The following is a 16,107-nucleotide window of genomic DNA, read 5'->3' on the forward strand; positions in this document are numbered from 1 at the left end:
TGTTTAACCCATGACCAAAATTGAAATGGTATGGTGTCTTGATGCATTCGGCCATGGTAGGAAGTAGAAGAGAAATATGGTTGTTGATTCATGTTATTTGGATGAAAAATGGTAGTAAGGTGAAGTGCAAATGTTAGTATTTGATTACTAGTGTATATATGTGTATTAGCGAGTTTTGAACTTGAAACAAAATGGTATGTAGTCAATACAAGTAACCATATTTGTAGGAAGTATTAAGCATATAATTGGCCTCAACATAGACATGCATATTCGCCACATGAGATAGATTGGTGTTGCATGTATTCGGTTATAAGCGAGCATAATGATGAATCTATCTTGACTTAGATAATCGGCTCAAGGAGAATTTGTTAAAGTGCTTAGTTAATTGATATTAGGTTAATGATGTGTGTATTCGGTCATAAAGGTGCACATGAGGAAATGTTAGATTAATTGTATTAAATTGCTCAATGTGATTAAAAATGCGTATGACCATTTTGTATTTGAGCTAAAGGTGGCCATATGACCTATCAAACTCCTTGTCATATTCGGCCATAAGCTAGCATAATGAGACCTTAATAAGTTAAATTTGTTTGAATTAGCTCAAGAGCTTAGAGGACCAAAGTTGGATAAGGGAAAGGAAAAAGTGATCGAATAGCCGCCGAAATCATTCGACAACATCCGAGGTAAGTTTTTGAGTAATGGATCTTAGATTATGATTCGATTAGATCATGTTTTAAGTAAATCAAAATCATGCCCTTTGTATGTAACTATTGAGCCGAAAATGATAATGCTTGATAAGTGACTTGTGTTTGAATTCTAGTTATGAAAATGAAATATAGATGTGTCATGATTTATTGATATGTGCATGGATATTCGGATGATAACCGGGCTAAGTCCCGAAGGCATTTGTGCTAGTGACTAATTCCGGGCTAAGCCCGAAGGCATTTGTGTGAGTTACTATATCCGGGCTAAGTCCCGAAGGCATTTGTGCGAGTTACTATAACCGGGCTAAGTCCCGAAGGCATTTGTGCGAGTTACTATAACCGGGCTAAGTCCCGAAGGCATTTGAGCAAGTAACTATATCCGGCTAAATTCCGAAGGTACTTGGTTTGGGAATGAGCGATCTTGCTGTAATAATTTCAATTAATACGCTCGTAAAATCCCAACAATGAGGTACATTTCGTATATGCATTGGAGTAGTTGATTCCTTTTAAATATTATTCGCTCAGACAATTAATGAGCTTCCGGCCTTTGGTTAAGTTGATCCCTTATGTGTGAATATAAGGGTTGGAAATGTGAAGTAGGACTGATTTTTGAGAATATGTGTATATGAAATTATCCGTTTAGTTATATGAATGCTATAGTTCAGTTGTGCCTAATTTCATTGCTCAAAACTTACTAAGCATTAAATGCTTACTCCGTTCTTTGAATCTCTTTTTATAGATTTTGGTTAAATCACTATCGGACTTGGGATTGTCGAAGTCAAGTCGTCCACACTATCAAAGCCCTTTTGGTACACTTTTCGTTGAACTCGAAAATGGCATGTATAGGACTACCCTTTTGTTGTTGGTCATGTACCCTTTGGTTTTGTATAAATTTGGATAGCCATGCGAAAATGGCTTATATATACTTTGAGCATAGCATTATAATTGTTTTGTATGTTGTTCATTGAGAGGTATGGAAATGTTTGGTAACGATTAGCCATTGGAATGGTTAATCATGATCATTTTGGTGCTTTGTATGACAAATTCTAGTTGATTCATGGAAAACCATGAAATAGGTAAAGTTTACCTTAAAAACAGATGCTAACAGCAGCAGTGGTGTGGATTTGAAAACTCACTAAAAATAGTAGAAATGGAATTAAATAGTGAATAAATTATGTAATCGAACCTTGATGAATCTATTTTCATATGAAAGTAACGAAACAATCATATGAGCCATATTTTATGAGATGCTTAAGTTTTCGTGAAACAGGGCCAGAGCAATTTCTGGATCCCCTATTCCGATTTTTGTAAATTCACTATAAATTAACCAGAGATAATTAGAAGTCATGCCCTATATGTACAGATTCCTTTTCGAGTCTAGTTTCTTTAGAAATAAACGGCATAAGTATTGAAGCCCTGTACAAGGAGATATCTAAGTTGTAATGCATGAAGGTCAGAGTAGTTGAACCCTGAAACAGGGGAAACTTTAACTAATAAACTGTACTAATTGGCTCAACCAAAAATTCTAGAAACAAATTTGTAGATTGATATACGAGTCTAGTTTTAGGTAAAATTTATGAAACTGATTTTCGAGTTTTGGAACTCAAGATATGATTTTTAAGGTGACAGTGACGCAGTTAGCCAGCTTGTCTAGAAATTTTTAAAATGGACTGTGAAAATAAATGAATTAAGTCTGTTAGCACCTCGTGTTCGACTCCGGCAACGGTCTCGGGTAAGTGGTGTTACACCACCCTTATTTGCACAAACCTACACAACATCAAACATAACCAATGCAAGCATAAACACACACAACCAATCAGCCACAATCATGAGAATATTCATCAAATGCATTTAAAAATAATCAATACTAGCCAACATTAATGGCCTAGACAAAATGAATATCACATCCATCATATGAGCCAACACTTGTGTCTAAACTAACATGACACTAAACAAAAATTCAAGTCCCTATACATGCCACACTTAAAACATTTAAACTAGCTATACCAAAAGCTTAAGGTGATAGTGTGATCGATGCCTCTGATGTCCCTTGATTCCCGATGCTAACTTGGTGGAACTATACGAAAATGGAAAAGAGAGGGAGTAAACATAAAGCTTAGTAAGTTGCTTGTAAATAAGTAACGATATCAACCATGTATATTTAAACACACAACATATTATAAACCATTACAACATTGTTGAGTGAACAAAGGTAGATATCACAAGTATAACCCAAAGATTATAAAATCGTCTCGAAATTCATTTTCATAGATAGAACTTACTCATGTTATTCTTACCATTAAGGCAACATAACTAGACTTATATCTCATGAGTTTCGAATAAGAACCTGTACCACTCACAATGTGAATACATCATTCCATATTTTATCATCAACTTGAAAATAATCCGTGAAACCATTTGGAATACTAAAGGATATCCGATAAGCCACACACAAGAGGGTAAATTGCTGATGCCATGTCCCAGACATGCTCTTACACTAGCTCACATGTCGAGGCCAATGCCATGTCCCAGACATGGTCTTACACTAGCTCTCATATCAATGCAATGCCATGTCCCAGACCTGGTCTTACACTAGCTCTCATAATGTGGCTGACGCCATGTCCCAGACATGGTCTTACACTAGCACATAATCAATGCCGATGCCATGTTCCAAACATGGTCTTACACTGGCTCTCACAACATTGCCGATACCATGTTCCAAACATGGTCTTACACTAGCACACGAAATGTGGCCGATACCATGTCCCAGACATAGTCTTACACTGGCACACATATCACCTAAATGTCGTGGCATGAATATCCAACCTATTCTTGGGTTCAACAGAGGATTTACCGTATTAAATTTCATCATACCTTATTCATAGGCATATTCAACCATATTATGCAAAATAAATCATCCAACACATAATAACGATAAAGTTACCTTACTTATGTACAACTTACATCGTATACAAAAAGTGGACGACTAATTGGATTTAGTCTACTAGTTTGGCCTTCCCCGGGTCTAGACCCGGATTTTGTATTTCTTGATCTAAAATAATAAAAATTCACTGATTTAATCATCATATTAATCACTACATTTCATAATTCATATTTTGGCAAAATGACCATTTTTCCCCTAGACTTTCACAAAATTTCTATTTTACCCCTAGGCTCGTAAATCTATTTTTATCAAATTTTCTCACTAACCAAGCCTAGAAAAATTATTTTTATACTAGAAGCAGCCCAAAATTCCAATTATTTCTCATACTTATCACTCATTTTGTCATCTTTACAAAATGGTCCATTTTAGGTGTTTTCATGAAAATCCTTTCACAAAAGTTATTTATTTAGCAACCAAGATTCATTTTGTTCCAAAAAAATTCAGCAAAAAACATGAATAATCTCATGGAAAAACCCTATACTTTCAACCATTTTGCAAAATAGTCCCTTCATTAGTTAGATTATGCTACAAGGGTACCAAAAGTACAAAAATTATTAAGAAAGGCCATCAAAATCACTTACTTGTAAGGGAAAAGAGTGGCTGAAATTTTGAAGCTCCAAAACCTTATGTTTGCTGGTATTTTCGGTGAGAGGAGGAATATGAAATGTGATATTTTTTTTTCTTTTTATTATAATATAAATCTAGTCAATTTAGTCACCAAATTCCACTTAACTTTGACCCTACAATTCCTTTGTCTCTATGATCAACTATTAAAAATTTGTGGTATATTTACTCAATAAAGACCTCTAATTTAATGTTCCATAGCTATTTGACACCTTTAGCTAGTAGAACAAAACTTCCGCACTTTATGCGATTTAGTCATTTTTCGCAATTAAGCATGCAATGGCTAAAATTATTTCACCAAAATTTTCATGCACTCATTGAATCATGCTACAACACATAAAATAATATTAAAAATGATTTCTCTGAACTCAGGTTAGTGGTTCTAAAGCCACTATTCCGACTAGGCCCAAAATTCGGCTGTTACAATTCTCCCCCTTAAGGATTTTCGTCCCCGAAAATCTTACTAGTGAAAAGGTTAGGGTATTGATCTCTCATAGTCTCCTCGGGTTCCCATATGGGCTCTTCAACCCCATGTTGATGCCACAATACTTTCACGAGTACTATACTTTTATTTCTCAATTGCTTGCCTCTCGGGCTAAGATCTTAATCGGCTCTTCGTTATAAGTCATGTTTGATCAAATCTCAACCTTTATTGGTGAAAGAATGTGGGAAGGGTAAGAACAGTAACGGCGTAACATCGACACATGGAAAACATTATGGATCTTCTCCAACTCGAATACAAGGCTAGTCGATAAGCTACCGGTCCAATTCTCTCAATCACCTCATAAGGTCCAATAAAATGTGGACTTAATTTTCCTTTCTTACCGAATCTGAGAACTTTCTTCCACGGGGATTGATAAACCGTAAATTATACATATTTTTACCCCATGTTTAATGCATTTTATGGATGATTTATCATTAGAATTGGTGAATTAGATGCTCCTAATGCTTTAATTTCATATTTTATACTTAGGAGAGCATAGGAGAGTGAAAGGAACGAGAAACGGGCCAAAAATAGAGAAAATGGGCCAAAGTATGAAATCAACACGGCTTAGACCTCTTCACACGGGCAGACCACACGGCCGTGTCAATTTGGCAGAATTGAAGCACGATTCACATGGGTATAGCACATGCCTGTGCCATTTTAACAGGCTCGAACACGGCCTGAAGTAATTGCACACGGTCTTGTCCCTGCCGAGCCCAAGTTGAGTCCAATTTGAAAAAGGCCTTGAGGGCTTATAGGCATTCCAAAGCCTATAAATACAATCGAGAAGAGGAGAAAAAAGGGGACAGAGAATAGGGGGTAAGGAATTACTCCAAGGAAGTCGATTGATCCATCTCAGAAGCTGGATTCATCATCAAGACTGAAGATCTCTCCTCAATTTCCCTTCAGGAGTTTTGGGTTTTCTTTATGTTTTGTATTCTTTATTCTTCTGAGATGTTTTCTTATTTAGTTATGAACTAAAACCCCTAAATACCTAAGGGGAATGAAACCTAGGATGAATCTTGTTATTATTTTCTGAATCGTATGATAAATATTTAACTTGTTCTTAAGTTCTTAATTCTTGTTTTGATATCCCAGGATATTGATTCAAGACATGCTCTTATTCAGAGGAGGAATAGACCCTGTCTAAGAGTACTTTTGTCATAATTAAGTGGAGTTGATTGCACACCTAGAAATAGGGTGACAAGATTTTGCCGGATTAGGGTGAAACCTAATAAGGGGATCTATAGATCGAGTTAATGCAACACTAGAGTGTTAATTAGAGAAAAGTCTCGGTTATTCAATTTAGAGATTAGATGTTATTAGTCTTGAATAGGGATAATAACATAACTTAGGGATCTCTACGGAACAAGTTGAATGGATACATCGTACGATTCAGAGCTAGAATAACAAGTAAAGTCTAGGTGGATTTTTCTTTAGGTATTGTCTCAAGTCAATCGATTTTCCCAAAAGCAATTCCCCAATTCTTTTCTCTGTGCGTTCTTAGTTTAGATAATTAGTTAATTAAAATAAAAATCCCTTTTATTCTTAGGCTAGATAATAAAAAGATAGTCATTACTAGTACTTTTAGTTCCTTTGGGTTCGACAATCCGGTTTTGGTAAAACTATACTACTGTTCGATAGGTACACTTGCCTACATCGCGATAATAGTTAGTTCAAGAACGAGTAATTATAAATATTTAAAACCTATCATGAAACCTCGTGATCAAGTTTTTGATGCCGTTGCCGGGGAACTGAAATATTAGGAACACTCAATTTTTATTACTTTAGCCATTTATTTTTCTTGCAATTTAATTTAATTTTATTATTATTTGTTAATTTACTTTTTCTTTTTCTTGACAGGTTTTTATAGTTTATGACTAGAAGAAACCTGTTGGGACCATTACTTTTTGACGAAGAAATCGATCACACAGTTCGTAGAAACCAAAGAGAAATAAGGTGAAGCTGAAGATACACGGAGAACGAGCAAGAAGACGATACTCAACCCCGAACTGAAGAGATGGCGGAAAACTAAGGCAATCAGCTACCTCCTGCAATTGCGGCTAATCAAAATCCTGCTCCACGTACTATGTATGACTATGTTAAACCTTCTTTAACAGGAACTGAGTCAAGTATAGTTAGACCTGCTATTGCTGCGAATAATTTTGAACTAAAACCTAACATAATTCAGATGATACAACAGTTTGTTCAGTTTGATGGTTTGCAGGATGAGGATCCCAACACTCACTTGGCAAATTTTCTGGAGTTTTGCGACACTTTCAAAATTAATGGCATTTCTGATGATGCCATTTGCCTTCAGTTATTCCCCTTTTCACTAAGAAACAAAACTAAACAGTGGTTGAACTTGTTACCACGAGGGTCCATCACAATTTGGGAACAAATGACCGAAAAATTTCTACTAAAATATTTTTCGCCGGCTAAAACGGCTAAGTTATGTAATGATATCTCTTCTTTTGTGCAGATGGACTTAGAAACACTTTATGATGCATGGGAGAGATACAAGGATCTATTGCGAAGGTGCCCTCACCATGGGTTACCTCTATGGCTGCAAGTTCAACATTTTATAATGGTTTGAATCCCTTAACAAGACAGATGATTGATGCAGCTACTGGAGGAACCATCAACAAAAAAACACTTGAAGAGGCTTATGAATTCATTGAAGAAATGTCACTAAATAATTATCAGTGGCAAGTCATGAGGAATAAGCCAACAAAAATAGCCGGCGTTTAAAATGTCGACTCAGTTACTGTGCTGTCAAATCAGGTAGAACTTCTCAATAAAAAGATTGATGGTTTACTTGGTTCTACGTAGGTACATCCAGTAATGAGGTGTGACTCGAGTGGAGGAGGTGTGCATACAAAATATCAATCCTTCAGTTCTACAACTGAAGAGGAACAAGTCAACTATATGGGTAACAATAACTTTCGATCTTAAAATAACCTGTACAGTAATACTTATAATGCAGGTTGGAGGAACCACCCAAATTTCTCTTGGGGTGGTCAAGGGAATCAAAAGCCACAAAATCCTTAGGGTTTTCAACAGCCACCTTATCAACAAGAGAAGAAACCAAACCTTGAAGAGATGCTCTCTAAATTCCTCTCGGTATTAGAAACCCGTTTCTAAAATACCGAGACAACACCTAAGAATCAACAAGCATCGATCCAAGGGCTCAAAACTCAGATAGGCCAGCTATCCAAACTAATCTCCGAACGACCACAAGGTAGCTTACAAAGTAATACTGAACCTAATCCAAGGGAACACCTCAACGCAATTAGTACTCAAGATAAGGAAGGATTCATTGCGCCTGAGCCGAATTGATGCAAGAAACTGTGGTAAGCAAAGCTAAAAGTGAGGTAAGTCATAACAAAATGGTGAATGAAGAATACATGCCTCGTGTCCCATACCCTAATGTGACAAGGAAAGATCGCTCAGACGAACAATTCGGTAAATTCCTCAAACTTTTGAAAAAATTACATATTAACTTACCGTTTATTGAAGCTTTGTCGCAGATGCCAAATACAATGAAATTTTTAAAATATCTTTTAGTAAATAAGCGGAAGTTGGACAAAGCATAGCACGTGGAGCTAAACGCAGTCTGCTCAGCTATTCTACAGAATAAGCTACCCCACAAATTGAAAGATCCAGGAAGTTTTACAATTCCTTGCTTAATTGGTAGTTTAGATATAAGTCATGCATTAGCTGATTTAGGAGCTAGTATTAACGTCATGCCTTACAAAATGTTTAAACAACTAGGTCTTGGGAAGCCTAAACAAACTAGGATGAGCATTCAATTGGCAGATAAAACTATAAGATTTCCTAGGTGTATTATTGAAGATGTACTAGTGAAAGTAGATAAGTTCATATTTCCCATTGATTTTGTTGTTCTAGACATAGAGGAGGATAATAACACCCCTTTGATTTTAGGGAGGTCCTTTTTATCAACTGCTAAAACAATTATTGATGTTGGCACAGGTGAGCTTACACTTCGTGTGGGAGACGAAACGATCACCCTTCAAGCTCATAATTCTAGCATCACATCGAACATTGAAGGTAATAGTCCACACCAATCTACTAAAACTGACAATATGACTTTGTAGAAATTGAGCTTCAAAGAAGTTCACGAGCCATGTTCCAGAAATGATAGAGGACACATTCATGAAGAACGAAGGCTACGGATAGAGGAACTAGACAAATGGCGAGCACATAAACCGATAACACACGATAAACTGAAACTACGCCAAAACGAGCCTGATACCTCTCCAAATCAACTGAAGGTTGGTGATAAAGTCTTGCTAGATGCCGCAGATCCCCACATTGTCATTACCACACTGAATGAGGAAATCCCTCTTATAGTACTCAGTATTTTTCCATTCGGTACGGTGGAGGTGAGTCATCCCAAGTTCGACACTTTTAAGGTAAACAACACCGATTAAAACTTTATTTTAATGAGATTAATAGAAGGAATGAGGAGTATAAACTCCTCAAACCGCCATGACCATTCACTGAAGAGGTAAGTCGAGCTTAGGCTATAAATAAGCACTTCTCGGGAGCTAACCCGAGCACTAACATTATTAATTTGTTTAAATTTTGGTATTTAACTCCTAACCTACTAATAGAGATCTTGAATACAGGTGTTTCCATAGAGACATGGCCAAGCACACGGGCGTGCTTAAGGCCGTGTGAAAATAGGGCAAAAGATTTCCCCAACACGGGCTACGATAAAACGCCACGGTCGTGCGACATGGCCGTAGTCGAGCCTGTTAACTTAACACGGGCGTGGAGCTTGAACACACGGGCGTGGGAGAAGCGAACGAAGCTAGACACGGCCGTGTGAACCCACACGCCTGAGGAATACGGGTGTGTACTAAATGTTAGACGCGTCCAAATTTGAAATTCGCGAATCACACGAGCTGAAATTGGGGGACACGGGCGTGTGCCATGGCCGTGTGACCCAAAATTTATAAATACCCTACACTATTCACTTTTTTTCCCATTCAAAAACCCTAACCCTAGCCGCTATAACTCTACACGGCCCCTGCCATTCTAGTGCGCCGCCTTCAACTTCGTTTTTGACGCCCAATCTCTCTCCATTAGCGTTTGTTTACTCTCTTCACTTCTATTCTACTGATTACTAATGCTTATTATTACAATAATTTCCATTTCTTTTGAACTATCTTCCATTTTTGTTCATTACTTTATCATTTAGTTTGCATTTTTAGTTAGTTATTATACATTGCATGTTAGAAAAGTGATTAGGAAACTTCATACCCATGATTTTGCCATGCTCATTCTCATGATATTCCCATGCCAATATCTCTCATGTAATTTGCATTGTTCAATTATGTCTTATACATTTCATGTTGCTAGGAAAGCTTCATTCTTTTACACATGCCATTACTACATACAATGACAAAGTCACGAAATTATTATATTAGTTATGTTTGGTTGTAGCTGAAAGTCTGCTTTTTAATTAGATATTGTATTCCTTTCACTTCGACCACACATCGAGATGACTCGATGATTCTACTCGCAGGTACCATGTCATCGCCAAAAGGAAAGAAAATCGTCATACCTACTTTGAAGAAGAAGAAGGGAGCGTCCTCTTCTGCAGGCCCAACCGTAAAAATTCGTTACCCTCTCTTACAGTTTCCTCGAGGGCCCCAAAAAGAACTATTCCAAATACTTCAGGCCCGACCCTTAATTGTAGGCCGCTGCATCGATTGGGCTACTGTAGAACAAGTCCAGATAGCTGACGCGATTCGGGCTCTCCGAACCACCGACCCTTGGGAGCTATTCTTCTGGATTATCGAGCCTACATACCTCGAGCTCATGATGGAACTGTGTTTAGCATTCCATCTCTAGACTGTAATGACAAAGTATGATGATCTCGACACGGTCTAGTTTCCCCTAAGCGGATTAATCTGCCAACTAAGTGTCCCAGAGTTTGGTGCTGCTCTAGGCCTATATACAGAGGAGTTTTGAGAGGAGAATGAACTACATGCTCTCAGTCACCACATACATGTCTCTCCCTCGAAGTGCTGGCACACATTGGCCCCTAGCACGCCCTCCTACAATCTTAGTCGCTCCAAGGCATCAGTTCTCCAACCATCCCTGAGGTATTTACACGCAATTTTAGCTCACACAATTATAGGGAGACGAGAGAGCACTGGCATCGCCAACACCCACGATGTCTACTTCTTTTGGTGCATGTCGCAAGGGCATGCCATCGACCTTGCCTATTTCATCACCCTTGCGATTCAGCACTAGACGGAGCGGCATCGGAAGGGGGTCATCTCCATTGGCCCTTACGTGTCTAGGCTGGCGCGACACTTCGGGCTCCTCAACACCGCGGCCCAAAAATCATCCCTCACCCTCATCGGGCAGATGTCTCCACAAGGCATCTCGAGCATGCTTAGCATGAGGATGTTCGAGAGGCGCCGAGGAACTTACCCTCCCAAGTATCGTCTCGTCCAATCTATCGAGGAGGAGGCCTATGAGGATATTCCTGATGATGTCCCCCCACAGCATGAGGACCCACCAACTCAGCCACCACCACCCTCTCATCCAGTTCATGCGGCGGCTTCATATGCTGACATTTCTAAGCTCCTTACCCAATTCGAGCATTAGTGTTTTCAACGATTTGACAACATTGATGCTACCTTACAGCAGATTTGTCAGCACCTCTACATCTCATCGCCAGTCCCACCTCGCGAACCATCCAGTGATGAAGATGTTTAGAAATATTTATTTATTGTTTTATGCTTTTAATTTTTATTGAAACTACTTTTTATTTTTGTTAGATTTTAGAATTTTATTTTTAATTATTAATTTCGGTTATTTCTTTTCGATTACTTATCCTTCCTAATATCCCCTAAAAAAGTTCCTGATTTTATCACAGTTATATAGAGCTCTTAAGCTCATCATCACATAGGAACTAAAACTCCACTGGGAAAGGTTCTCCACGACGCCATGTCTTGCTCGACCATGACCATAGCCACCATTAGATATAATATTCTTTTGGCGCAAGACTTATGGCCTAATGAACCTCTACGACCGCCAAAGTATCCTCCTTCACTCTCGAACCAATCACTCTCTAAAACTCTAGTTCGAGGAATTCATCATACAAGAAGTTTCACTTCTCTCCTTATCTTATTTTTATAACTCTAACATCTATCTTTGTACATTGAGGGCAATGTACATCTTAAGTATGGGGCGTATTTATTTCATTATCAGAAAAATCCCTGAATAATCATCTTGCTCTCTTGAAAAACTCTCATATCGTATTTAGGATAAATATTAATTGATTTATGATTTTGATTGATATATCTTGAATTAAAATATAAGCATTTATGCATTGATTGTTTAAACTTTAAGACATTAGAGAATCAAGCATGATAAGTTGATTTTTAAGAATTTAAAATTATAGGTTGTTTCCCCAAGTCTAGGTATTACTTTGAATTGGAATTCACAAGTTTAAAACATCAAAAAGCCATGATTTTTGTGAGATTTTTGAGCCTTTTGAGCATCTATTAATCCTTTCATGCTCACTTTCATTATTGCTTTGAGTGCGTCAGTATTGAACTGTTATTCTAGAACTTGCTTGATTATACATGTCGAGACCACACCATTTGATTTTGATATGTCGAAATGATTAAGGCACTTAGGATTAACCCACTCATTCCATGAAAAGCCTACCTCCACGATTAACCCCTAGTAAACCCCCTTGAGCCTAACAAGCCATTTCTTGTATTACCCTTAATATTAACCTTTAACCCATTATTGTTGAAATCCCCTAAATTAATCCCTATTTTTGTCGAGATTTGAGTTGAATGGATTGCCTAGCTATGTTTTATTCTCAATAGTTAGTCTATATTATTTAACTTATTCTTAAAAAAAAACACTATGTATACATATCTGTACTTTCATTTACTAAGAGAAGCTCTGTTGTACGCAAGTGAAGATTAACTCTTTTTCTAGTTAGGTAATTTTTCAAATTCAATCTCGATTCTAACCCTTTCTTTCAGCTTGTGACCACTCCCTTTAACCAAGCCTCACTACAACCCTCTAAAGGCCTTTGGATTGATGTATCATCTTAACTTATAGTGGTGGAGATTTAATTTTCATACAAGCCTATGGTAATGACTTTTCATTATTGACTATTGAGTGCTTCATTTATTGTCCTTAAACACCTCGAGTGATTTGAGTAAATCTTTAGTGAGGATGTGAAACTCTGTGATATTCTAAATTAAAGGTAATTACTTAGATGCGGAGAGGCACCTATGTTTGTATGATTAAATACTCAACTTGGAATGTTTGAAACTTTTATGTTCTTTTAGTTGAATTCTCAATGTATGATTACCTATGGATTATTCTGAGATATTATCGATAGAAATTGTAAGTTGAGGAGAATTTATTTTGATTATGAGTTGAGAATTTTGCCTGAGGACAAGAAAATGCTTAAGTGCGGGGGTATTTGATAAACTGTAAATTATACATATTTTTTCCCCATGTTTAATGCATTTTATGGATGATTTCTCATTAGAATTGGTGAATTCGATGCTCCTAATGGTTTAATTTCATATTTTACACTTAGGAGAGCATAGGAGAGTGAAAGGAACGAGAAACGGGCCAAAAACAGAGAAAATGGGCCAAAGTACAAAATCAACACGGCTGGACCTCTTCACATGGACAGACCACACGGTCGTGTCAATCTGGCAGAATTGAAGCACTATTCACACGGGTATAGCACACGCCCCTGCCATTTTAACAGGCTCGAACACGGTCTGAAGTAATCGCACACGGGCGTGTCCCTGCCGAGCCCAAGTTGAGTCCAATTCGAAAAAGGCCACTTTTGAGGGCTTATAGGCATTCCAAAGCGTATAAATACACCCGAGAAGAAGAGAAAAAAGGAGACAGAGAATAGAGGGTAAGGAATTACTCCAAGGAAACCGATTGAACCATCTCAGAAGCCGGATTCATCATCAAGACTGAAGATCTCTCCTCAATTTCCCTTAAGGAGTTTTGGGTTTTCTTTATGTTTTGTATTCTTTATTCTTATGAGATGTTTTCTTATTTAGTTATGAACTAAAACCCCTAAATACCTAAGGGGAATGAAACCTAAGACGAATCTTGTTATTATTTTCTGAATTGTATGATAAATATTTAACTTGTTCTTACTTATGTGTTCTTAATTCTTATTTTGATATCCAAGATACTTGATCGCGTGATTTGTAACAAGTAATAAATATTTATAATGAAGATCAAAACTAGACTAACTATTATCACGACAAAAAGGCAAGCGCACCTATCGAGCAATAGTATAGTAATGGCAAGACCGGGATATCGTACCCAAGGGAACCAAAAGTACTAGTAATAACTATCTTTTTATTATCTAGCCTAAGAATAAAAGGGTTTGTTTTAATTAACTAATTGTTTAAACTAATTAACTGATTTAATTAAAGCAAAGAGAAAATTTGGAAAAAGACTTGAAGAAAAGCGATTGATAAAGACGACACCCAAGGAGGAATCCACCTAGATTTCACTTGTTATCTGACTCTAAACCGGACGATTTATTCACTTGACTTGATCCGTAAGACTCCCTAACCTATGTTATTATCCCTTTCGAGACTAATAACGTCTAATCCTCAGTTGAATTAATCGAATTTTCTTTCTTAATTAAAACCCCTAGGGAAGCAGTAAATCACTCTATGGACTCTCATATTAGGTTTCACCCTAATCCTGCAAAATCTCATAACCCTATTTCTAGGCGTTCGATCAACTCCGCTTAATTATGCCAAATCTAGTCTTAGGTAGGGTCTATTCCTCCCCTGCATAAGCACATCAAATCATGAATTAACACTCGAAATATTAACTCAAACATTAAGAACACATAATTAAGAACAAATCAAGTATTTATCATACAGTTCAGATAATAATAACAAGATCCATCATAGGTTTTATCCCCCTTAGGTATCTAAGGGGTTTAGTTCATAATAAAATAAGAGTACATCTGAAAAGTATAACAATAACAAAACATAAAGAAAACTCTAAAACCCCTGAAGGAATTCTGAGAGAGATCTTCATTCTTGGAGTAGCTCCGGCTTTTGAGATGGATCGTCTGGCTTTCTTCAAGTAATTCCTGGCGTATGGTTCTGTATTCCAGAAAAGTTTTGGAAAGAGCAGCCTCCTTCTAGGTCACACTTAGGGTGTTTATATAGGCTTTGGATTGACTTTTTTCCTCCCTAAGTACCCTTTTCCATGTAAAATAAAACTCTTTGAAAAAGGGACACGCCCTTGTGCCACGGCCGTGTGATGTGATTACCAGGCCGTGTTTGATCTGTTGAATTACACACGGTCGTGTGGGCTCACTGGCCAGGCCGTGTGAATAATGAAAACCTTGGTCGACACCCCCAAAGGACACGTGCATGTAAGATGCCCGTGTGGCAAGGCTTAGGCCGTGTCATCTTCTCGATTTGGTCCGTTTTGTCCCTTTTTAGCTCGTTTTTGGCTCCTTTTGACTCTTGGTGCTCTCCTGAGTACAAAACATGAAATAACTGGATTAAGAGCACCAAAATCTACAAATTTAATAATAAACATCGATAAATATGCTAAGTATTTGGGGTATAGATATGTATAATTTGGCGTTTATCAAATACCCCCACAGTTAAGCATTTGCTTGTCCTCAAGCAAAATTCTCATTTACTGCTAGAATTCATTCTTCTCAATAACATAATCATTACTGATAATGTTACAAGTTATTCCACAGAAAATCATACAGTGAGAATTCAACTATAGGGGCATTAAAAGCCTCAAACAATCTAAATCGAATATTTTGATAATAAATCATAGGTAATCTTCTTCCTCTAAGTATTTAACTTTAGTCCTAAATATACAAGAGATGACATCCTCACTAAAGATTCACTCAAATCACTCAAAGTGTTTAAGGTTCAAGATTAAGCACCCGATTGTCTAACATGAAAAGTTATTACCATAGGCTTGCATGAAAATCAAATCTCCACTACTTGTGATTGATATGATACACTAATCAACAAGGTCTTTCCATGGTTGTAACGGGGTTTAGGTTATAGGTATGGATACAAGATGAAGAGACAAAGGTTAGAACTGAGATAATTTTAATATATTACCCCACTATCAAAAACTTAATTACTGAACCACAAACAAATATCTAGAACTATTTTACATAAGTTCATGACAACTTTAGCTTGCTGAGAATTACACTATAATACTGAGTTTTTTTTTAAGAACAAATCAAGTCGATACAATATAGAAATCATACTTCATGATTCAGTAACAAAAAATGGTGAACATAG

At 37.1% G+C, this 16,107-nt stretch overlaps 1 non-coding gene across 1 annotated transcript; it reads right to left on the bottom strand.

Moving 5' to 3' along the window:
• Positions 1-7,205: 7,205 nt before the first annotated feature.
• Positions 7,206-7,312, bottom strand: LOC128283305 (small nucleolar RNA R71). The gene has a single exon (XR_008273647.1). It is a non-coding gene; the product is annotated as a small nucleolar RNA R71 (small nucleolar RNA).
• Between the last annotated feature and the right edge of the window lie 8,795 nt (positions 7,313-16,107).

This window comes from Gossypium arboreum, chromosome 10 (genome assembly GCF_025698485.1).
Source record: "Gossypium arboreum isolate Shixiya-1 chromosome 10, ASM2569848v2, whole genome shotgun sequence".
Classification (NCBI taxonomy): domain Eukaryota; kingdom Viridiplantae; phylum Streptophyta; class Magnoliopsida; order Malvales; family Malvaceae; genus Gossypium; species Gossypium arboreum.